The 23,006-nt window shown below is 43.2% G+C and overlaps 1 protein-coding gene and 1 long non-coding RNA gene across 7 annotated transcripts in view; one reads left to right on the top strand and one right to left on the bottom strand.

The window, feature by feature from the left end:
* The window catches only part of BNC2 (basonuclin 2), a 584,547-nt gene that overhangs the window by 481,843 nt on the left and 79,698 nt on the right, over window positions 1-23,006 (top strand). The gene's annotated exons all lie outside the window — the stretch shown is intronic.
* On the bottom strand, window positions 8,018-22,397 carry LOC128346092 (uncharacterized). Its single transcript, XR_008316775.1, has 4 exons — window positions 22,219-22,397; window positions 21,179-21,349; window positions 9,886-10,033; window positions 8,018-8,130 (listed from the first exon to the last, which is right to left on the bottom strand). It is a non-coding gene; the product is annotated as an uncharacterized LOC128346092 (long non-coding RNA).

Genomic DNA, 23,006 nt, shown 5'->3' with positions numbered 1-23,006 from the left:
TCTGACCAGTGGTCCATCTAGCTCAGTATTGTCTACTCTACACAGACTGGCAGTAGTTTCTCCAAGCTTGAAGGCAGGAGTCTCTCTCAGCCCTGTATTGGAGATGCCAGGGAGGGAACCTGGAACCTTCTGCACGCAAGCATGGAGGTGCTTCCCAGAGCGGCCCCAAAGGATGCAGCATCTTACAGTGCACACATGTAGTCTTCCATTCAAATGCAAACCAGGGTGGACCTTGCTTTGCAGAGGCAACAATTCATGCTTACTACCACAAGACCAGTTCTCCTCCTCTATCTTGGAGATGCCAGGGAGGGAACTTGGAACTTTCTTCATGCAAGCGTACAGATGCTCTTCCCAGAGTGGCCCCATCCCCTAAGGGGTAATATTTTACAGTGCTCAGGTAGTCTTCCATTCAAATCTAACCCTGCTTAGCAAAGGGGACAATTCATGCTTGCTAACACTAAACCAGCTCTCCTCCATAATATACATGTATTTATATTAATATAAACTAATATAAATCAAAATCTCAAAATGATTTAATATAAATCTGCTTGAAACTCATTTTCACCATTTTTTGAATGGCTAAATCCTTATGTTGTTTATGTGAGAAAAAACACCATCTGTGTATAAGGCAGTTTACAGAAGCAGAAAAATATGGGGTCATTTCCATTGGTCAGTGATAGAGCAGGATAATCATTGTTCAGTGCAATGTTCATTTAACTGTGTAGGAAAGGATATGGATCAGATGCAACAAAATGAACACAGAATAAGTGCAAAATTAATGTAAGATTTTTTTTTTCTACATTCCCCTAAAGAACCAGCAGAACTCATTGCACAGAATGAATGAACCATTTAAATTGATTTTAAAAAGGACTAGACAAATGTTAGAGGGCTGTTAGTAGGGCCCGAGTCGTGTGGGAACTGTGACTTCATTATTTGGTGTGTCCCAATACAAAAACAGTGTCCATCGTGCTCCTTGATCTGAATGTCTTTAAAATATATTGAATTTAAAATACATGTATATTGTCTGGGCAATGCATAGTTAATGTTTTTATTATTTTTATTTTTATTATATTTTAACCACTCTTCAGCAAAAAAAAAAGTTCTAAAAGCAGTTGACATAGCAAAAGGAATAAGAAAATGGTTTTATGTTGTCTGTTTATGTACATTCCCAGCCTTCAACATTTCACCAGTGAAAATAGGGACAGGCCTGGGAATGTGTGGTGGGCCAAGTGACCTGAGCAATGTGGTATACAGTGTATAGGGAGTGTGACCAAGCAACCTGGAAGGTTTGGCATATAATTCTGACTGAACCTAACCATGCTCCTTTGTAACTCAAATTCAGAATAAGATAAAAATCATCCATGACTTGATCATGGATGAAGAAGCCGACCTGTCTTGTATACCAGAGACATGGCTGAGGGAGGCTAGTGGTCCTGTGTGGGCCCAACTTCTTCCCCCAGGGTACTCTGTTGCTGAGCAGGTATGGGGAAGTGGTGGCGGGGTGGAGTTGCTGTGGTCCATAAGAATAACTTCTCTCTTACCAGGATCCCTGTGAGTTAATTTGCTTTCATTGAGTCTGTGTACCTTAGGTTGGCGACTTGGTATAGAATGGTGATTCTGTTGGTGTACCATCCACCCTGCTGCCTAACAGATTCCCTATCTGAACTGACCGAGCTAATCACTGAGTTGGTGTGGAGTCGCCCAGACTTTTGGTGATGGGTGATTTCAATGTCCATTTTGGGACTGGCTTGTCTGGTGCTGCTCAGGAGTTCATAGCGGCCATGACAACTATAGGCCTATCCCAGTTAGTCCTAGGACCTACACATGTTGCTGTTCACACGCTGGATTTGGTCTTTTGCCTGTATTGGGGGGGATGTTCTGTGGGGTCTCCTGTAGTTTCCCCATTTAATAGATGGGCCATTTCCTGCTTAAGGTTGGTTTCACAGTCACGTCTGACTCCTGCAGGGGCGGTGGGCCTATTAGAATATTATTATTATTATTACTAGCCTACCCGCATAGAGCATCTGTGCTCACTTTGGGGCCAGCTGTTCCCTCCTGCCCCATTTTCTCTTGCCCTTCCTTCCCCTCCTTCCTGCTCCACTCTCTCTGCCCCGCACTCTCTTGCCCTCCTGCCCCCTGCCCCCTCCCTTCCCTCCTGCCCCACACTTTCTTGCCCTCCTTCCTGCCCCACACTCTTGCCCTCCCTCCCCCTCCATTATCTTTTGCCCTCTCTCCTCTTCCCTCCTGCCCCATTCTCTCCTGCCCTCCCTTCTGCCCCCTCTCTTATGCACCCTCCCCTACCCTCCTGCCTCACACTCTCTTGCCCCCTCCCCCTCCTGCCCCACACTCTTGCCCTCCCTCCCCCCACCCCCTCCCTCCTGCTCCCCTCTCTTTTGCCCCCTGGCTCCCTTCCCGCCCTTTCCCCCCTCCCTCCTGCCCCTCTCCCCTTCCCTCCTGCTCCCCTCTCTCATGCCCCTTCCCCCTCCTGCCCCACACTCTCTTGCCCTCCCTCCCCCTGCCCCATCCCTCCTGCTCCCCCTCTCTTGTCCTCCCTCCCCTCCGTTCCTCTCCCCCCCCCCCCGCACTGTGCATCTTACCTCAGCAGGTGGCAAACAGGGAACTTCCTCCTGGGCGGTGAAGTCCCACCGTCCATTTCCCTCCCACCCTGGCCTCCAACGAGAGCTGGGGCTTCATGCTGTTGCCTGTTTCCCACTCACCCATCTTTCTGGCACGTCCTCTGGCCATCCTGCCGCCGCCTCCCACTCCCAGAAGCCAGGCCAGGCTGGGCCGCCGCCTCCTCCTTGTCCTTACCCGGCGGTCCTTACTCCTTGTCCTCCCGGCGGCCAGCCGAGCCCGCCTCTTCAGGCTGTTTTGCAACCTGCTGCTTCCGCCTGCTGCCATTTTTTCTTGCCCGCAACTCTCACCCTTCGGCGGCAGAACTCTCACGTGTCGCGAGAATTCTGCCGCCAAATCCTGAGCACGCATGCTGCCTTAGAGAATTAAATATATAGATTATGATTATGATTAACATTTATATCCCACTCTTCCTCCAAGGAGCCCAGAGCAGTGTACTACATACTTAAGTTTCTCCTCACAACAACCCCGTGAAGTAGGTTAGGCTGAGAGAGAAGTGACTGGCCCAGAGTCACCCAGCAAGTATTATGGCTGAATGGGGATTTGAACTCAGGTCTCCCCGGTCCTAGTCTGGCATTCTAACCACTATACCACGCTAGCTCTTGCCCAGTAGTCTGCCCAAGAAGGCTATTGAATCCAGTAGGATTACAAAGGACCTTGGAGGGTTTTGGAGTTGGTTATACTGGTGATACTGTCTATGCCCTGGTGGATACCTAGAAGAGCGAACTTACCAGGGTAGTAGACACAATCACTCCTAAGAGTCCTCTCCAACCTGCTTCATATTAGCTCCAAGGTATACAGAAGAACTATGGGAGCTGAAGCGGCAAGGTAGATGTCTGGAGTGCAAATGGAGGAGGACATCTTGAATTTGTGTATAATCCCTTTTATTCTGTGTGTATTGCGCCTGCAAGTTCTCATCCAGCAAAGCTATTCTGGATTGTCAGGGGTTTAACTTAAGTGCCTTCTGTTTCAAATCTGTTTCTGGAAATGACGTCTCACTGTGACGTATTCAATTAGCTCTTTGCAGATAAAATCCCTCATATTTGGGCTGATCTGGACTGCAATATTTTTGTAGGGCTAGTTAGGGAGGTGTCCAGAAATCCCTCTTGCAAGATTAGATTGTGACTCCTGAGGATGTGGACAAACTGCTTTGGCAAGGTTCTTTGAATCCTTGCCAAACATGACTGATTTCATCTAGCAAGGAGGCTGTTGGAGCTGACCTAGCTGATAGCATTAAAACCTCACTGAGAGAGGGTAGGATGCCACCTTATTTGAAGGAGGTGGTGGTTGGACCCCTTCGTAAGAAGCCCACTCTGGATCCCCAGAGTTATCCACTCGAGATAACTACAGTCCAGTCTCCAACCTCCCATGGCTGGGTCAGATGATTAAGAGGATGGTGGCTGATAGCTCCAAGTGGTCTTGAAGGAAACTGATTATCTAGACCCATTTCAAATTGGTTTTAGGGTGGGCTGTGGGATTGAGATGGCCTTGGTCAGCCTGATGGATGACCTTCACCAGGGAACTGACAGGGGGAGTGTGACTGCTGGTTCTTCTGGATCTCTCAGTGGTTTTAGATACTATCTGCCATGGTATCCTTCTAGAGTGCCTGAGGGATTTGGGAATAAGGAGACACTGCTTTACAGTGGTTCCTCTCCTATGTCTTGGGTAGATTTCAGATAGTGGAACTTAGTGACAGTTGCTCTTCAAAACAGAAGCTACTATATGGAGTCCCTCAGGGCTCCATTCTGTCACCAGTGCTACATGAAACCGCTGGGTGAGGTCATCAGGGGATTTGGTGCTGGGTGTTATCAATATGCTGATGACACCGAAATCTATTTCTCCTTGTCATCAATATCAGGAAATGGTATTATCCCCTTAAATTCTTGCCTACGTGTAGTAATGGGCTGGATGAGGGATAATAAACTCAAGCTGAATCCAAGCAAGATGGAGTTGTTTATTGTGGAGTGTGGGGGAGTTTATAATCTGCAAGACAGGATAGAACTCTATTCTGATGAGATTACTCTCCGAGAAAGAACAGGTTCGAAGCTTGGGAGTGCTCTTGGACCTTGGTTTTCACCCTGGTGCTCAGATTGAGGCTGTGGCCAGGAGAAGTTTTTACCAGCTGCAATTGATTCAACAACTCCACCCATTCCTCGAGGAGAACGGCCTGCAAATAGTGGTACACGAGCTGGTAACCTCCAGATTGGGACTACTGCAATGCGCTCTATGTAGGGCTGCCTTTGTATAGGTGGACTTCCTTATCCCCGGGTTCGTTATCCGCGATTTCATGTATCTGTGGTCGGGAAAATGACACTTGAACTCAGCATGCGCAGGGGGGATGGGACACATCGACCTCGCGTACATGTGGGTCAGGGTGGCTGGAAATGACTGTGGAGGTCATTTTCCGCTGCCATTTTAGGAACCAGAGCTACAAAATGAGTCCCGTTCAAAAAAAACCCATGTAATTTTTAGCTGAGGGAACAGCATGACTCGGGGAGAGCAGCAGAGCAAGGTAATAAGCTACCCCCCATGAAAACTGACCATTTTTCAGCCGGTTTAGGGCACAGTGCAAAGGAGGGAGCAGCAGACACTAGTAAGGAGTCCCCCCCACCCGCGGAAATCGGCTGTTTTTTGGCCAAAAATGGCTGACCAGGAACCTAACCCTCACAATCCTATAGGGATCAATACTTGGATGTTTGAGGTTTCCATATCCACGGTATAGCCACGGAACCCCCACAAATATCAAGGTCCACCTGTATGTAGTTTGGAAACTTCAGTTAGTTCAAAATGCAGCAGCCAGATTGGTCTCTGCGGTATCCTGGAGAGAACACATTATGCCTGTTCTTAAACAGTTGCACAGGCTGCTGATAAGTTTTTAGGAAAGTTCAAATTGCTGGTTATTACCTTTAAAGCCCTGAATGGCTTAGGTCAGGTAAGATCCCCACCACTTATTAAGATCATCAGGAGGGGTCCGTCTTCGGGTGCGACTGGTTCATCTGTTGGTGACCTGGAATCAGGCTTTCTCAGTTGTCACCTCTAGGTTGTGAAACGTTCTCCCCGTGGATATGAGAGGATTATCTTCCTTCAGGAGAGCCTTAAAGACCCATCTTTTTAGCATGGCTTTTAATGATATCTAGTTTTAATTTTAATCTGGTTATTGTGTTTTTTTTATGTTAATGTAAACTGCCCTGAGCCACTTTAGGAAGGGTTAATTAATGAATGAGTATGAACGCATTAATAACTTTTCTATTATAGTGTGGCATGTTTGTATTTTCCAGTACCTCTGCTGTCACTGACATTATGCTAGTGGTGCCTTTGCTCTCCTCAGTGCAAGACATTAATGTGTTGGAATACTGAGCGCATTTATTTCATTTTAATCAGACACAACCATGCACAGTATGTCAGTGCAGTTTGCAGCCCTTCAAGTACTTAATTTATATCTTGCACTTCCTTGTTAATAAGCATCTGTACATTAAATGATCTATCTACATTGAACATCCCTTTAATCTCATAATATTCACTAAAAGATGTTCTTAGGCTGAACAATTTGTGTGTAAGGAAGAATTTCGCTGAAGAATACACTCTGCAGTTAAATAACCTGCCATTTAAAAGGAGACTAAAATAAAATATTGCTGCCTCTGAATCTCATGTTGTCAGACCCATCTTCTTTTGTAGGATAAATTCGTTTGAAGTCCTTTTCTCTATATGAAAAATACTAATGATGGTCCACATGTTCTGCAGTGTTACGTAGGCAGTTCCCAGCTGCCCACACTACTGAGAGCTTCTCATGAAGCTCAAGTACATACTTTGGAAATAATGTAAGTACCACTTCCAGAGTGCAGGTGTACTAGTTTAAGTATTTGCACACTTGCACAATACTGCTGATGCTTTATTAGGAGCCTGCAGCAGCGCAGACATCTGGGAAACACCAGCATTAAACTGCTGGATATGTGAGCCGATGTCAACAATAGCCACATTTGTCAATCTATTCTATAGTAGAGGCCTCCACTTTTTATCTTTTATCAGCATGTCCTTTTTCAACATGTATAATATGACTAGTTTGTTCTTCGGATTGCTTCACATGATACAAGGCAGTTCCCTATAGCAATTTTCAGGAAGATGGCATGTACATTTTTATCTGTAATGATTGTACATGTGGAAGATTTGCTGCCATCTGCAGGGAAAATCACCTGTTGTGTACACATGAAACATTAATTGCCCAATTGCATTTCCCTAGCCTTAATGTTTGGGGAGGGGCCATAATTCCATGATAGGACACATACTTTGCATGTAGGAGATTCCAAGATCAATCTCTGGGATCTCCGTGTGGATCTGGGGAAGACTCTTATCTGAAACCCTAGAAGATTATTGACATCATAGGCAATATTGAGACCCTGATTGCTTCAATTTGTTGAAAGGGATGCTTATGGCATGGTTAGACCTTGGATGAAACAGCCTTTTGACCCTTTCAGGGTTTTAAAAGAGAATATGAAGCTGCCTTGTACTGAGTGATCGTCATAACCCAATTGTCTACCTTGACTGACAGTGATTCTCAAGATCTTCGGGCAGAGACCCTTCCCAGCCCTGCGAACTGTGAATCTTTTAATTGGAAATGCTGCGTACAGAACCTGGAACCTTATGCCTACTCTACCAAAGCTCTGCCTCTGAGTTGTGGCTTCTCCCATGGTCTGAAGGCTGGTAGGCCCTTATAAGAATATTGAAAAGAGCATGGGTGTAATCTTTGTGATCAGACACTTAGGCCTCCTTCAGATGTTGTTAAGAACCGCAAGTTCAATGAACCCACGGCTCTCTTGTCCATCCCCCGACGTGCTCGCAGATTAGCCAGAGCTGCAGTCTCAGAGCCTGCAAGGGGGCAGAAACTGGCTGCACAAGCGTCCTAGGACCCGGGAAGGAAAGCTATGCCAGCCTATATTTTGAGCAGTGGCAGGAGCTTCCTCTCTTAACTCCAGTTTGGGCGAGTTGCCCTAACCAGATGACATGTTTCAGCCTCCAGACCCTCCGTTTGGTAAGTGGGCCTTACTTACAACCAAGAGTTCACTCATAGGCTGGGAGTGGAAATCAGAGCCATGGTTGGGTCCCAGAACCGCAGCTCTGACTGTTCAGACATCATGGTGATAACCTGAGGTGAGTTTGCCTCAGGTTTCCCATGACATCCAAAGGCAGCCTTCTCCCTCTGCTGTGTAGTTGGCAAATCTGAATACAAGTATTGTCCTTCACTTTTCATCATTTTTGGGTGTGCTGTAGGTGTTTCTGTAGATGTGGTGTCCCCCTTTTAGGAAGAACTATAGATGAGAGAATTACAAGATTAAACAAAAAACTTTTTTTTAAATATAGAAATTATTTTTAAATATATTTCTCCAGTAAATAATATAGTGCAGTAGCTAGGCTTGTGATCTGCAGAGTTTCCAGTTTAAATTTCCCTTAGTTATGAAGTCATTTGGGTGGCTATAGACAAGCCAGTATCTCTCACAGCTCCTGCAACAACATGAAGATAATACCATGAAGATGGTTGTAAGTTAATGTACATGGAATGTTTTAAGCTCTGAAGAAAAGTGATATATAAATGCAAAACGTTGTTATCTCAAGAAATAACACAGATATAGAAAGAACATTAGAGTAAAGACAATACTAGGAGAATAAGAGAAATTCATTTCTGACAGATGTTGAGTTCGTATTATTTTAACCTGCATATCAGAATTTGAACTTGATCAAATTAACCTTAAACTCAATCTAGCTTTCTTCAGTGGTTTACTTTTTGTGGATGTTTGTTAGCCACACTGAATGGATGAATGGGCACACTTGGGAACCTAGGATGTGTTGACTCTTTTAAGTTTCTTTAATTGATTTCATATAATACATTTGGCAGAAGAGGTACAGGAGAGCCTTATTAATTACGGACTCACTATCCACGGTTTTGTATATCCATGGTTGGGTAATGGACACCCAACCTTGGTATGCATGAAAAAAGGTTTTAAAAGGGTTAAATCCATGTATCCATGAGTTGGGGGTGGCTGGAACTGACCTCAAAGCCCTTTTCCGACCGCCATTTTGAGATCGGGAGCCATTTTATGGCTCATTTTGAGAAGAAAAAAATACTGGGGGGGACCCCACGATTTATGGCCAAGTTTTTAATCTTGGTGAGCATTGCTAGGTTGCTGGGGACACACGAAGCATGGTAGGCCACTCCTCCCACCTTTCTGGGGCTTTTACCATGTTTTCCAGACATTTTTACAACCTATGGTCACTTAACCCCCGAATTTCCATAGCCCCAATGACTCAGTGTTCATGTTTTCTGTATCCACGGTAGTAGCAGAGAACAGAACCCTCATGAATACTGAGGTTCTAGCACAGGGTTTCTTAACCTTGGGCCCCCAGATGTTGTTGGACTACAACTTCCAGAATCCCCAGCCACAAAGGCCATGTCTGGAGTTGTAGTCCAACACATCTGGGGGCCCAAGGTTAAGAAACCCTGTTCTAGCACATTAATAATAATGCCAGTAAGAAAATGGAGTGTAATGATATCAGGGATTGCTATCTTAAATATGCTGGGCATATTCACTTTTAATTCATTATTGTTATATGTTGTATTTTCTGTCAAGTTTTCTAACATTTCTAACATTGTATTTTCTGTCAGGTTTTCTAACAAGATGCTGCATTTTTCACATTTGTGATGCTATTCAGTATTAGTTTGTATCCTTTATGACAGAAAGTGCTTTTAAGAACTTTAAAAGTGTAAAAGCATTTTGAAAATGAAGATCTCTCCAAGGTTCAATCAACATGTCCATAAAAACCATAAGATCCTGATGTCTTGGGACTGTATTGCTCCAGAATGGAAGTGGAGGAAGCTGTATGTTTGATTGTTCCTTCACATCAAAAACATTTTGCCATGTAAAGCAAGCATATAAAGGGAAGAGAGGGTCTTAGCCTAGACTTCTCCCAGACATACTAGTTATTAAATATATTAAATATATTTTAATGAAGGGAGCCCTTCAGTCCATAACTCCTAGAGAAGTAAGATTTTATTTGAAACAGTCAAAGGTATGATTCCTGCCCCTCTGGCATCCTGAAAGGGCATCATGCCTGTGTACAGATAAGCAATAAGCTCCTTAGCGCTCTGTGAAGAGCGTAATCCAAAGCTCAATTTATATTGGGGTTCCCATTCTTTGCTATGAAAAGAGGTCTTCCAAATATACATGGAGCTTCTCTGTCACATATATGATGGAGCCTTACTTTGAGATGAAGTCTGAGCAACGCATGATATATTTGATGAAGGTCTGAATTCCTCTTGCTGTACTTCCTTGTCAAATCCAAGCTCAAATGATGAAGGTAATCCTAGCCAACCAACACTGGTCTCTGTTGTGTGATCTGACCAAGCAAGCTAATAAAAAGTAAAGGCTGTAAATGATTTATGGTCTCTGTATAATTGCAGTCAGCTTTTTCATTTCAGCAGTGTCCACATTTTCTCTTAACCATTCAAAAATAAAAGGAATGGTTTCAATCTTCCAGTATCTAACCCATACATAGAATATATTCCACAGGAAATTGTGGGCAAGTGGGTCCAATTTATAGAAAGTGCTGCAGATTGGGGCAAAAATCCACACACACACACACACACACACACACACACACACACACACACTGCATTTGCATCTGCATTCAAGAAAAATGACCTTTAAGCAGTGTTGCATATATTGGTAACCTCCAGGCTTGACTCTTGCAATGCACTCTATGTTTGGCTGCCTTTGTATGTCGTCTGGAAACTATAATTGGTGCAGAATGTGGCAGCCAAGTTGGTCTCTGGGGCAACCTAAAGATTCCTTACTAGCCTACCCGCACAGAGCATCTGTACTCTATTTGGGGCTGGCTGTTCCCCCCTCACTCCTGCCCCACTCTCTTGCCCCCTCCCCTCCCTCCTGCCCCCTCCCCCTCCCTCTCCCTCCAGCCCCACTCTCTCTTGCCCCCCCTCCCTCCTGCCCTATCCTGCACTCTCTCTTTTTCCCCACTCACCCCCTTTGTAGTCCCTCCGCTGCTTCCCCACCATTTTCACCGGCCTGGCATGCCACCTCCTGCCCCCGACGGCCAGGCCGGGCTTCGCTGCCACTGTCGCCACCTCCCCTTTGCCTAGTACTGCCGGGACGGCCATCCCACCAATGCCTCCCGTGGGCAGGCCGGGCTTTGCTGCTTCTGCTGCCGCCTCCCCCTTACCTGGGACGGCTGTCCCAGCCATCCCCCCACTGCCTCCCGCTGGCAGACCAGGCTTTGCTGCCGCCTTCCCCTTACCTGGGACGGCCAGGACAGCCGTCACACCACTGCCTCCTGCGGACAGGCCGGGCCTTGCTGCTGCTGCCGCCTCCTCCTCCTCCTTCCCCCCCCACTGCCGCCTCCCCCCAACTTACCCAGGATGGCCTAACCAGGCCAGGTTGTCCCGCCGCCGCCTCCCAGCGGCCGCCATTTTTTCTTTCCCCCAACTCTCACCCAATGCTAGGAACTCTCGCGAGAGTTCTGCCACCAAATCCAGGAGGACACACACCAGCTAAGAGAATTAATATAATAGATTATTCCTATTCTAAACAAACTTCACGGGCTACCAATATGTTTCCGGGCAAGAAAGAAAGTGTTGGTATGAAGGTGAGAAACAGGCCTGTTTCTTCCAGCTTTTAGTTAAAATTTTCTATAAGGCTATTTTCATGAGCAGCCTAACCCAGGCTAGGACAGCCCAATCTGGGTTAGGCTGCTCATGTGGAGTGCCGGAATCGAGGCTGATCCAGGTGCTGCCACCTCGCCTAACCTACTTTTAAGCCTGGCCTTTAGCAGTGTTAAGAATGTAAGTATGCCCTTAACCCCGGCTCCAGGGTCATGTGTATGCTCAGACTGCACACAGCTGGAGCATACACAGAGTTGGGCGCCTAGAGAGTCTGACTCCTGGAGGAATTCCCCAATGCACCACACTTGTCACGCAGTGTATTGTGGGATTCCAGGAGGCTGGGACAATGAGTCCCAACCTACAGAGATCTGTGCAAGCTGCACTTCACACGGAATATGACCGGTCATCTGCGGGGAAGATAAATTTGAACTTTCCTCTCCCCTGCACCTTCCCCACCAGCTCACTTGGTCTTGTGCATGACCTCTATATATTATTTTAATTGTTTTAATGGTTTTAATTGTTTTTCTCTGTTCTAATTGTTGGTTATTTTTATTAGGTTTTATTAGGCATTTTATAAATTCAATAAATAAATAAGTAAATAGACAAACAATCCTGATCCTACACATGTTTACTTAGACCATGATGCTCAATGGAGCACAACCAAGTAGCTGAATTCCAAGTGTGTTTGTTCAGAAGTGAGTCCCACTGTTCTCAGTGGAGCTTAGTCCCAGAAAAGTGTGCATAAGACTACAGCTTTAGAGTGCATCAGCAGTGAAAAAGGCAAATTCTACGCTAGGGATAATGAAGAGAGGAATTGAAAATAAAACAGCTGGTATCATAATGCCTTTATAGGACTCTACATTGTGGTCACAATGGGAATACTTTGCACTGTTCAGATTGCTCTGTCTTAAAATGGATACTGTAGAGCTGGAAAAGGTGCAGAAAAGAGTAACCAAGATGGTCAAGAGAGTAGAAAACCTTCCTTATGAGAAAAGCATTTTAGTACTTCTTCACATGATATGTACTTAGTTTATGGAATTTGTTCCCTCAGGATGTAGTGGCAGCTACTGACTTAGATGTCCTTAAAATGGGATTAAACAGCTTCATGCTGGATGGTTCTGTCAGCGACTATTAGTCATGATAGTTAAATTGTAATCTCCCTGTCTAAAGGTGGCATGCCTCTGAATAAATGCCGGTTTGGGGGAGTCAAACAGAAGGGGTTGGTGGTGTTGTCTTCATGCCCTGCTAGTGGATTTCCCAGAGGCATCTGGTTGGCCACTGGGGGAATAGACCTTTGGTTTGATCCAGCAGGAATCTCCCCATGTTCTTACCATGTTCCCTTTAGCATTATGCACTCTTATTTTGTATGCCCAATATTTTGCCTGAAGTGCGCAGAGGAACTAGGATTAATGTCTAATGTTTGATTTATTAATTTATAGAGAATTAGATCTACAAATGTTTGCTGTGTTTTTAATTTGTGAAGTAGAGAGAATAACAGCATCTTTTAATTACGCATTTTGCAAAATGCCATTCTGAACAGGATGGAGGAAAATTAAAATTGTGGATCAAATGGTAGATCTGAGCAGAGGCTGTAGTGAGCTGTAGTGTAATGCTAATGGTTTTGCATCTTCCTGGCATTATGTCAATAATAGCTCTAATCACATTAAGTAGAGAGGCCATTAGCTTATTCTCTTCAGTAGCATGCTCCATAGCAACATATTGTTCATCTTGAAATAACTGTTGTTGTGCTTTTCCCCCAGAAGAATTTTCATGTCTGACCTAAGGAGGAGATCAAAAGTGTGGCATTCTACACTCGCTTTGGTCATTTAAAAAAATGAAACCCTTTCTCCTTATTTAACCTCATTTGGTTTTTACCTGATTGACAGTCTGCTAAATATTGTCCAGTATGCTAACATCATTAAAGAGCCCTTCTTGGAGACGAATTTGGTACTTTAAAATGTTGAGCACTGCTTCAATTAGGAATTCGACATCTGATGTAACTTGTAAAGGCTCCAATATTTCTTCTGTTTGTTTTGAAGAAATCTGTGTCATAAGGATTATCTTGATAGATCAGATGAAATGTCCATCCAGTGCAGCATTAGGCCTCCCACAGTGGCCAAACAGATCCCACTTGGCAGTTCACAAACAGAGCATGGTATGAATGACCTTCCCCAGTTGGGGAGGAGAGCTGCTCTTGTGGTAGCAAGCATGACTTGTCCCCTTAACTAAGCAGGGTCCGCCCTGGTTGCATATGAATGGGAGACTTGATGTGTGAGCACTTTAAGATACTCCCCTTAGGGGATGAGGCCACTCTGGGAAGAGCATCTAGGTTCCAAGTTCCCTCTCTGGCATCTCCAAGATTTGGCTGAGAGAGGTTCCTGTCTGCAACCCTGGAAAAGCCACTGCCAGTCTGTGTAGACAATACCGAGCTAGATGGACCCATGGTCTGACTCCGTATATGGCAGTTCCCTATGTTCCTATGTCCCAAACGTGTGGTAATTAAAGGTACAGGCAAAGCTCATTACTCACAGAGGTTCCATTGCTTACCTACTACAGCGAATAACGAAACCACGAGTAACAAGGCATTATGCCTATGGGGGAAGAGGGGCTAGGTTCCTGGGTTGAATAAAAAGGGCAAAGAACATTTTTTAAAAGAGGTTAAAAATGGGCAAAACCCCCCCCCCACCTGTATCTTGCTCTGTGGGGTCTCCTTGTGCCCTCCTTGTGCCCAGCAATGCCCCCCCACCAGCAGCAACATGCCCCACAATGCCATGAACTACCATGGGAAAATCTGTTTTAAAAACAGAAATGATCCACAAAATAGCTCCTGCTTACATGATGCTTAGAAATGCCTACAAAATGGCAGCAGGAAGTGAGCTTGTAGTCACTTCCGGCTCTCTAGGGACTGCAGATACATGGGTTTTAACCCTTTAGTATCCACAGATAATAAAATTGGGTGTTAATTAGACACCCGTGGATACGCGGAAATGTGGATGGTGAATCTACGAATAGCAAGGTTTCCCTGTATACTGCCTGTGAAAATGTTAGTTCAGTTTTAAACTATCATTACCATTGATAGACCTACCTACAATGAAGTGTCTGCTGTCTTAACACTTTTACACTAGTACCTGTCATGTAGTGGTGAATTTCATGCATGAACTTTGCATTGCATGAAGAAATACTTCCTTTTGTTTAGCCTAAACCTGCTGCGAATCAGTTTCATTGACTGGCCCCTGTTGTCTATTATTTTGAAAATGTTATTTATTTTTTTCATAAAAAATGGGGCCATAGCTCAGTGGTAGAACATCTGTTTTGCATGGAGAAGGTCTCAGGTTTAGTCCCTGGCATCTCCAGGCAGGGCTGGGAAAGGTTTCTGCCTGAAAGCTTAGAAGGTCACCGCTAGTATAGGCAACACTGAGCTAGATGGACCAATGGTTTGACTGAGTAGAAGGCAGCTTCCTATATTCTTCTGTAATATTCAGTGAACAATATGGTGGAAATGTCTTTCTTTCTTTCTTTCTTTCTTTCTTTCTTTCTTTCTTTCTTTCTTTCTTTCTTTCTTTCTTTCTTTCTTGCCGTACCCCACAGAACAATTTTAATGATATCAGGGAAGCCTCCAAGATGGTGCCAGCCATTCCATGCTATGGAAGTTTTCCCTGCCTCCTTGATGCATCAGCCCTGGGGAAACCAGCCATGCAGACAGTCTAGCCTGGACAGGTTCTTTCAATCATCCCAGTCATGTTGACTAGAAAGAGTCTGGTACTGGGTGAAGCAGGTGTGCTTGTGTTTTATGGGAACTTGGTGCATTGTTGCAGCTTTGGGTTCTGTATATAAAAGGTGTGTGGATAGATCCTAAATTCCTACTTCTGTTTACTCTCAGCTAGAACTCTGCAAAATATTAGAGTAACCAGTCTTCTAGAAACACAGACCGCCATTGAACTGTAGAAACATTCTTGCAAATGTATTGACAAAGCATTCACCACTCAAGCTAATACTCCCATTTGATGCTCATTTTTGTGTCCTTTCACTGGCTTTGTTAAAAAAAAAAATCTGCTGCCTTGTGAACAGTATATAGCTATAATATGGATAGGTTTGAAATAGTTCAAAGTAGCAAGAATCAGGGTGGCATACTGCTGTAGGCAAGCCACACCTGGTACATAGTTTCCAGGCATTCTCATTAGTCTGTTATGCTCCTGGGAAGTAAGCAGACTTGTTTAGCCATGTCCGTTGAAATTTACATTAAGGGGGTGGGATCCTTTGGGTGTGTAGGCCTCGGAGCAAGCACATGGGTCGGCAACTCCAGAGATTACCTTTGGGCCATGATCCCACATATATCACACACCTGAGCATTCCCTTTGATTGCAAAGCAGTTACTGACACGAGAGGATTTTACACACATTTATAGAGTGTAAAATTAAAATTACTTCCAAAAAAGGGCAAATTTTTACATAAGTTATGTTGTCCCAAGAATGACTGTACTGTACCAAGGATGGGTTGTACACTAAATATTAATTTTGGGTTTTTAAAAATAAATCCAAAATGTTGGGCAGTAAAATAACATTATATATATATTTTATTTTATTTTACATTTTATATCCCACTCTTCCTCCAAGGAGCCCAAAGCGGTGTACTACATACTTAAGTTTCTCCAAGTCCTCACAACAACCCTGTGAAGTAGGTTAGAGCTGAGAGAGAAGTGACTGGCCCAGAGTCACCCAGCACATATTTGGCTGAATAGGGATTTGAACTTGGGTCTCCCCGGTTCTAGTCCAGCACTCTAACCACTACACCACGCTGGCTTATAGCATTTGAGTTCAACCCCAATAAGTTATAAGGTGTGGGGGAGGCGGTGTTGAAGCCAGTTTTATTTCATAAGATTGCTTAATATTTATTTTTAAAGCCCTCATAAATACAAAGTACCTTGATGTGAATTAGGCTATTAAAAATCGTTTTAACCTTGTGTGCAAATAGGGTGCAAATGTTGTCACCCATAGGACTGATATTTTTTTCACAGCACAGAAAACAGTTAGAAATATATACAGATTATATGTGGACTTGAATGTCTCAAACATTAGTCCCCAGTGCCACATGGCAAATGCTGAAGGAAGTTTCAAAAGCATTCTGTGAAAGGATGTGATGGTCTGCTGTTCAGATAAAAAAAGTCAGAAATCCCATGGGCACATGCAAGCCTTTGAGCACAACTAATATTTCTTTAGTACATAATTAGAAAGAAACCATAAACACAATCAGCTTAGGCAGCATTGTATGGTTTCTTGATCAGCCATGAATGTTGCATTATTGGGGTGTGGGAAGAAGATTCAAGATTCTGTTTCAACAAAAAGATAAGAGCTGGGAAATCTAGGATAAATCTGCCTCAGACTTTATATATAAACTCATGTGGAATACAAGCAAACACTAGTGAATAGATTCGCAATAGATGAGCTTATTTCCAGCTGTGTGGCAGGTAGAAGACATTGTTATGGCCTGAATACGCTTACATCTGAATAAATTCCCAGGGAAGCGGAGAACCACTGACAGGGTAGGTATGTAAAACCATGTAACTGACATCAAGGGCTGTTGCACTTTTGTAGCCTCATTGAATCATTGGAGCGCACAGTCCCAAGTGAGAGGAAATGTCACCAGCATCTGCATTCCTGACAAGGAGTTATAACTTGAGATTAAAGGGACACACTTACATACTCCTGTTTAGCCCTATGTCACTGAGCTTTAACACAGCTTTTGAAAAGTATATTTTCATAGATGTGAAATGAAAGCTTGTTCACACACACCCCTGTACATGCAGATGGATAGATTGATTGTGAATTCACAATCTTTGGAGCAAGGACAGTCAGTCATGTGCTCTCAAGTAGAATTCATCATATGGAGTATTATCAAGTAAAGCTACATTAACAAGTAAAGTTAAGTAATAATATCCCTTTACAATGCCTTTTTTTTAACCTTGCACATTTGCTGTATTTTAAAGATAGTGTGTATGTGTGTACTGTTTATACCTGTAAGGAACTGTCTTCAACAAAAAGAGGCATTTTTATTGTCATATTTTAGATATGTCAGTGGATATTTTCAGTAAATGAAGGTCAGATACATATGACAAAAAGGCATTATGAACGTAAAGCCCTGTTCAGCCATTCTGTAAACAGAGCACACCAGCAAGCTCCACCCCTGTGCCGATATGTTCCTTAATGACACCACACTCTTTCCATGTACACAGTGTCATCTGCAGAGGCAGATGCTGTATGTGTGGAGTGGAGTGATATCAATAACATTATTTGAGCCAGATTTATCAGATCATACATTTGATATAAATGCATTAAAATATTCAGAAGTGAAATGTCAGCTCTTGGTACCATTTACAAAAATGATTAGCTTGCCTAAATCTTGTAAAATCAATTGAAATGTTTAACTTTGTGCTAAAGTTCCACTTCTTTACAGGACTGTGAGCTGCCTGCAAGTGCTTTCTTCCATGTATGAATAGATTCCAGAGCAGTTATTTCTAAGATTGCAGAAGCTGTGGTTATGGAGATGGTTACTGGCTCCGTCCTGTACATGGGCAGGGCTGGCTCTAGGGGTGGTGAGCCAGGCAGTTGCCCAGGGTGCCTACCTGAAGGGGGTGAGCTGAGCTTGGTGTTTATTGAGTAAACAGTCTGCAGCAAGTTGGGGGTGGGGGGCAGTGCCTTTTATTCAAAGTTCTAGAAGTTGTTTGGGTACTTGTTACAGAAACGGACAGTTACCATGTGTGGCAAACACAGATTTGGCCCACATGTATGAATGAATCCTTAGGTGTAACTTGACCTTATCTGGATTGCACCAACTGGTTTAAACTAGTTGCACATGTACTCTTATACATACATGCATTTTTTTTCTTTTACTGCTGAACCTGATCCAGGGGTGCAGACAGAGGAAAGCCTTGAGGAGCAATTCCTCACTTAATATATTTTTTTGCAGGGGATAGACTTTTGAAGGGAGAAAAGATATGTTTTGGGGATTGAAGATATTGGTTATTAAGTTTGTGGAGGGGAGTTCAGTAAAATGAAGACCTTCTCAAATGCTTAGCGTGTGGAACTGTACCTCTCACCTGATCTAACAAAATATTGTTGCAAATGTCTGATTCTAGCTTCAGGTAAGAAAATTTAGATTAATCTGTGTGTCTTCCATTGGTTAGGCTAATATCCACTGAGAGGTTACAGTGTTGGCTTTTTGTGGTTTTCTGACAGCATCAGTACCTTGAAGTGCAAATGTAGCTTTATAGAAATCTTCCCTCATTGCCCTATGCTAACATAAAGTGCTTTGAAATGTATGGTATTCTGTTGTTCTGGCATTTTTTAATGCCAGAACTAGCAGAGCTTAGTGAATGAGCTTGAATAGTTCATCAAAACTTGATAGTTTTGCCAAATCTGTGTCTCTCCCTGATAATATCTGGCAATATGGGTGGGGAAATAGGGGCATAAGTGAATTAAGTTTTTCCTCTAAGTTCAGAGGAAAAACTTAATTCACTTATGTCCATTTCCAATAAAACTATTGCATGTTTCAAGTTCCTGCTTGCTAGAACAACTCCTGGAGGAAAACGTCCCAGTGATTCTCTCTTCTTTTAAAAACTTCTTGGTTTTCTTCTTCTTCAGTATTCTCCTAATGCTTTTTTAGGTCTTGATCCTTTCTTTTGGAGAGCGTATGGAAAGTTGAAAGGAAAGCAGGCAATGCTTACTTGAATTTGAAAGTATGTAGTCAATGTGATCACATGGAACAGTTTAAAAGCTTTGTATGAGAAAGAGATAACTCTGATTTATTCTTATGAATTCAACAGATTGTTTTTTGTGGCAATGAGTTCAGTGGTGAGAATGTAATATTTTAAATATAGCTTAAGAAATCAAAAGTAGTTGATAGTGGCTGACATCCCCATTTACAGTGTGGGGGCAATGCGTGCAAAGCACCTCCTCAGCATTTAATAATCCAGAGTCATGCTGCATGCATGTTAAATAGAAGCACTATTTAACATGAAAATATGTGCCCGAGGGCTGCATGACCCTCAGGGACATACTGTCATGTGACAGAGGGAGGAGAGACAGGAGAGACGCCTGCATGTGCAGTCTGCCACTGGGTTTCAAAATGTGCAGGCACATTGCATTCAGTGTCTCCACATAGTTAGTGGGGGATATTGGCACTAGCAGCAGACTCAATACCTGGCATTGTATGGGGGGAACCTCACCTTGACTCAAGCATACCAGGTAGATTCTGACAAAAGTTTGTGCTCTGTATACCAGCCAGATTAAGGTCTACCTATTCTGTGCATGTGCAGACATTGCATAGCAATTCTAAGAGCATAAATGAATTTCCTTTTTGTGGCTGATGGACCTTGGTTCTGTTGGTTATACTTCATTTAGAGAGGAAGGAAGAAATATGTGTCTTGGATATGTGTTTTTGTTAAATAAATGCTAGCCTATTTACTCTAATAATAAACTGTAAATAATCTAAAGCAGCATGATAATAATGTAGTATTTCTGAATCTAGCAAGCAGTGCTACTGCCCTGAGGTCTGCCACTTCCTCCCTATGTATGTATGTATTACATTTTTATACCGCCCCATCCAACGGCTCTGGGCAGTGCACAACAAGTTAAAAACAAAAACAAATACCATTTAAAACAAACTGCTTAAAACAATATAAAAACAAATTTAAAACAATTCAGAACCATTGTTTCTGAACATTGTCAGAACCAATTCAGAAACATGAAATTGATTGCCAGGAAATCTAGGACCAACAAACGGAAGTACTTTTTCACACAACGCATAATCAACTTGTGGAATTTCCTGCCACAAGATGTGGTGACAGCCAACAACCTGGATGGCTTTAAGAAGAGTTCGGATAACTTCATGGAGGAGAGGTCTATCAACGACTACTATGTGAGGGCTATAGGCCACCTCCAGCCTCAAAGGCAGGATGCCTCTTAGTACCAGTTGCAGGGGAGTAACAGCAGGAGAGAGGGCATGCCTTCTCCTGCCTGTGGCTTCCAGCAGCATCTGGTGGGCCACTGCGAAACAGAATGCTGGACTAGATGGGCCTTGGGCCTGATTCAGCAGGGCTGTTCTTATGTTCATTTAAAATCAATTTAAAATATTTAAGAGAAAATGATGTATCCATATGACCAGAAGACTGAAAAGGCTGTTATTTATTTATTATTTTTATTTAACATATTTTTATACCGCCCAAAACTTACATCTCTGGGCGGTTGACAACAAAATAATACCTAGCCCTCTCTGTGCTGTGGTATACTTGCCTCCTCTGCTCCCATTACTTTTCACTCAAACCCAAATGGTATTTTCTTATTTTGCTAACATCTAAAGGAATTTGCTGTTGCATCTTCGAGTATCAATAGGAATTGCGTTCACTGGGGGGAAGGCTTTAAATCACTGTTGGCCAATCTTATAGAAAAGTATACTTTTTAAGCCAAGTCATTTTATGTTATTAAAACATAAAGAGAGAGTGTGTCATTTTATGTCATTTTACACTAGTGGATGCCTACAGCCTCTTGTGCCTTGTAGCCTATTGAACTGGAGAATATACAGCAGTGTTGGCAGTGGAGTGATACCACTGTAGGTCTGTCTGTATGCTATGCACAGGCCCTCTTGCTCCTGTCAAGGTTTGTCAAAAGCCTCTCTGGGCTTCTGCCACCTGTGGCACTACCTGTGCTGCAGGACAATAAAAGATCACCCCCTGCTTTGAAGAAATAAGCAGCCGTCATTTCAGCTGGGCTCCGAGTCTTCACTTTTGCACATGCTCTGACCTGTCTTTGTGACAGTGTCAATTCAGTGTCTTCAGACCAGCATCCTGTGTCGGGGAAACAAAAATCATAATCTTGCCAGGCTTACCTTTATTGCTTGCTGCTGCTTACAACCATTGCTGCCTACTATGTCATTGTTGCTATGTTCGTGCTCCTGTGTTATTATTTCAGTGCACACAGGCTTTCTTTGATGTTATTCATATGCTGTAATTTGTTTTGATTAATGGATTTTTCTAAGGTGTGGTCCCTTGTCTTCATCCTGTGTTGATTAAGACCACCGGGTATCAGGTCATCTCAACTATTTAATTTCACCAACTTGAATTAATTACAATGCAGTAGGTTAAAAACATGCCATAAACAAACCCAATCATTGATTCCATAGCAACAGGAGTGTTGCTGTTTTAAAGTGACTCAGCAATTTACAGGACTTCCCCCCCCCCATTGGTAAAATAATAATAATAATAATTGCTGAACTTCATGCAGGTGTACGTTATATTAAAATCATACCTCCATATAAAGTGAATTATAAATATCTTTTAAAGGTCTGTCAAAAGACAACAGTATATGGACAATATGTTTTGTGACATTCAGTGAAGTATTGGCACCTGTATCCTGACCTTGCATATTTAGGACAACTATTCTGACCATCTTCATTTAGCAGTTTGCGTTTTATTGAGTGGCATTTTGATACTAAAAGTCATTTGTATGTTCCTTTCTAATTTGTGACTTTAAGTCAGATTACAGGACTAGCCTCAGGACAGAACAAATTGTTTTAAGTTTAAACCTCAGAACAGAACAAATTGCTCTGGCTGAACACTTGTGCTTAATTTGCTTGTGGGGTCCATAGAATCAGGTCTTAGTTGTTAATTGCCTTGTGGTATGACACAATTATGTATATTATAATGAGTCTGGGATTGCAATTATGAATGTGAGCTAGCCAACACTCTTCATAGGCAGATCAATGGCTGGTAGTAGTAGGCCAGAGCATGTTTGTGATTGCGGTGTTAATAGCCCTAAAATACCACAAATGGGGGAAGCCATAAAAGTGTGGTGGTGCTTGAAGTTTAGACCACATCTGCCCCCCCCCCCACAAAAAAGTGTGGTAGAACAGCATGTACCCACAACTACCTGATAGGAGGGATTCATGTGAGAGTGTAAAGTGACTCATCCCCTGCGCCTGCTCCTCAGCCAGGTTTGTGTGTGTCTGTGTGAGTCTATGTGTGTGTGTGTGTGTGTGTGTGTGAGAGAGAGAGAGAGAGAGAGAGAGGTGTCAATGAAAAGAAATGGCAATCTTCAGTCTTCTCGCCCTGGAGGTGTTACTCACTCACTCCTGCTAGGCACCCAAAGTCACCGTGCTGTTTTTCTGCAGGGGGAAACACCCTAACTGTGATGGCCTACATCTTTAACTGCCAAAGGCCTTTGTAGAAGTCCTAGTTGTTGGCTCTATAGATCTTGCTGCCATTATATTAAAGCTTGGGGGCTACAGTATTATTTGATTCACTTGAAACCTCCCCCCACCCACCGCCGCACCCTCTGCTACTCTTTCACAGTTCTTGCCACAGGGTGACATAACCAGTGCCACATGTCTATGCCAAAAAAACACTAACCGCATATTCATCTGTAGGCCATATAGGACTAGTACTTTTGGCCTCAAATATTCAAACTCCATGAAGAATCTTCGGAGCAATTGCCTTAACAGTTGCCCATGGATTAATATCTTCAGTACTTTTTTATTTAGCCAACACCAATTATGAGCCAACCCACAGCCGAACTCTCCTATTAACCCAAGGCCTCCAACTAATCCTACCACTAATAACCACCTGGTGATTATTAATTACCCTAATAAACATAGCCCTCCCACCAACAATTAACCTGTTAGCGGAACTTACAGTCATTACATCCCTCTTCAATTGATC

The sequence above is a fragment of the Hemicordylus capensis genome, chromosome 2 (assembly GCF_027244095.1).
Source record: "Hemicordylus capensis ecotype Gifberg chromosome 2, rHemCap1.1.pri, whole genome shotgun sequence".
Lineage (NCBI taxonomy): Eukaryota > Metazoa > Chordata > Lepidosauria > Squamata > Cordylidae > Hemicordylus > Hemicordylus capensis.
The sequence above is the reverse complement of the archived record's forward strand: the minus strand, read 5'-3'. Positions and strand labels throughout refer to the sequence as shown.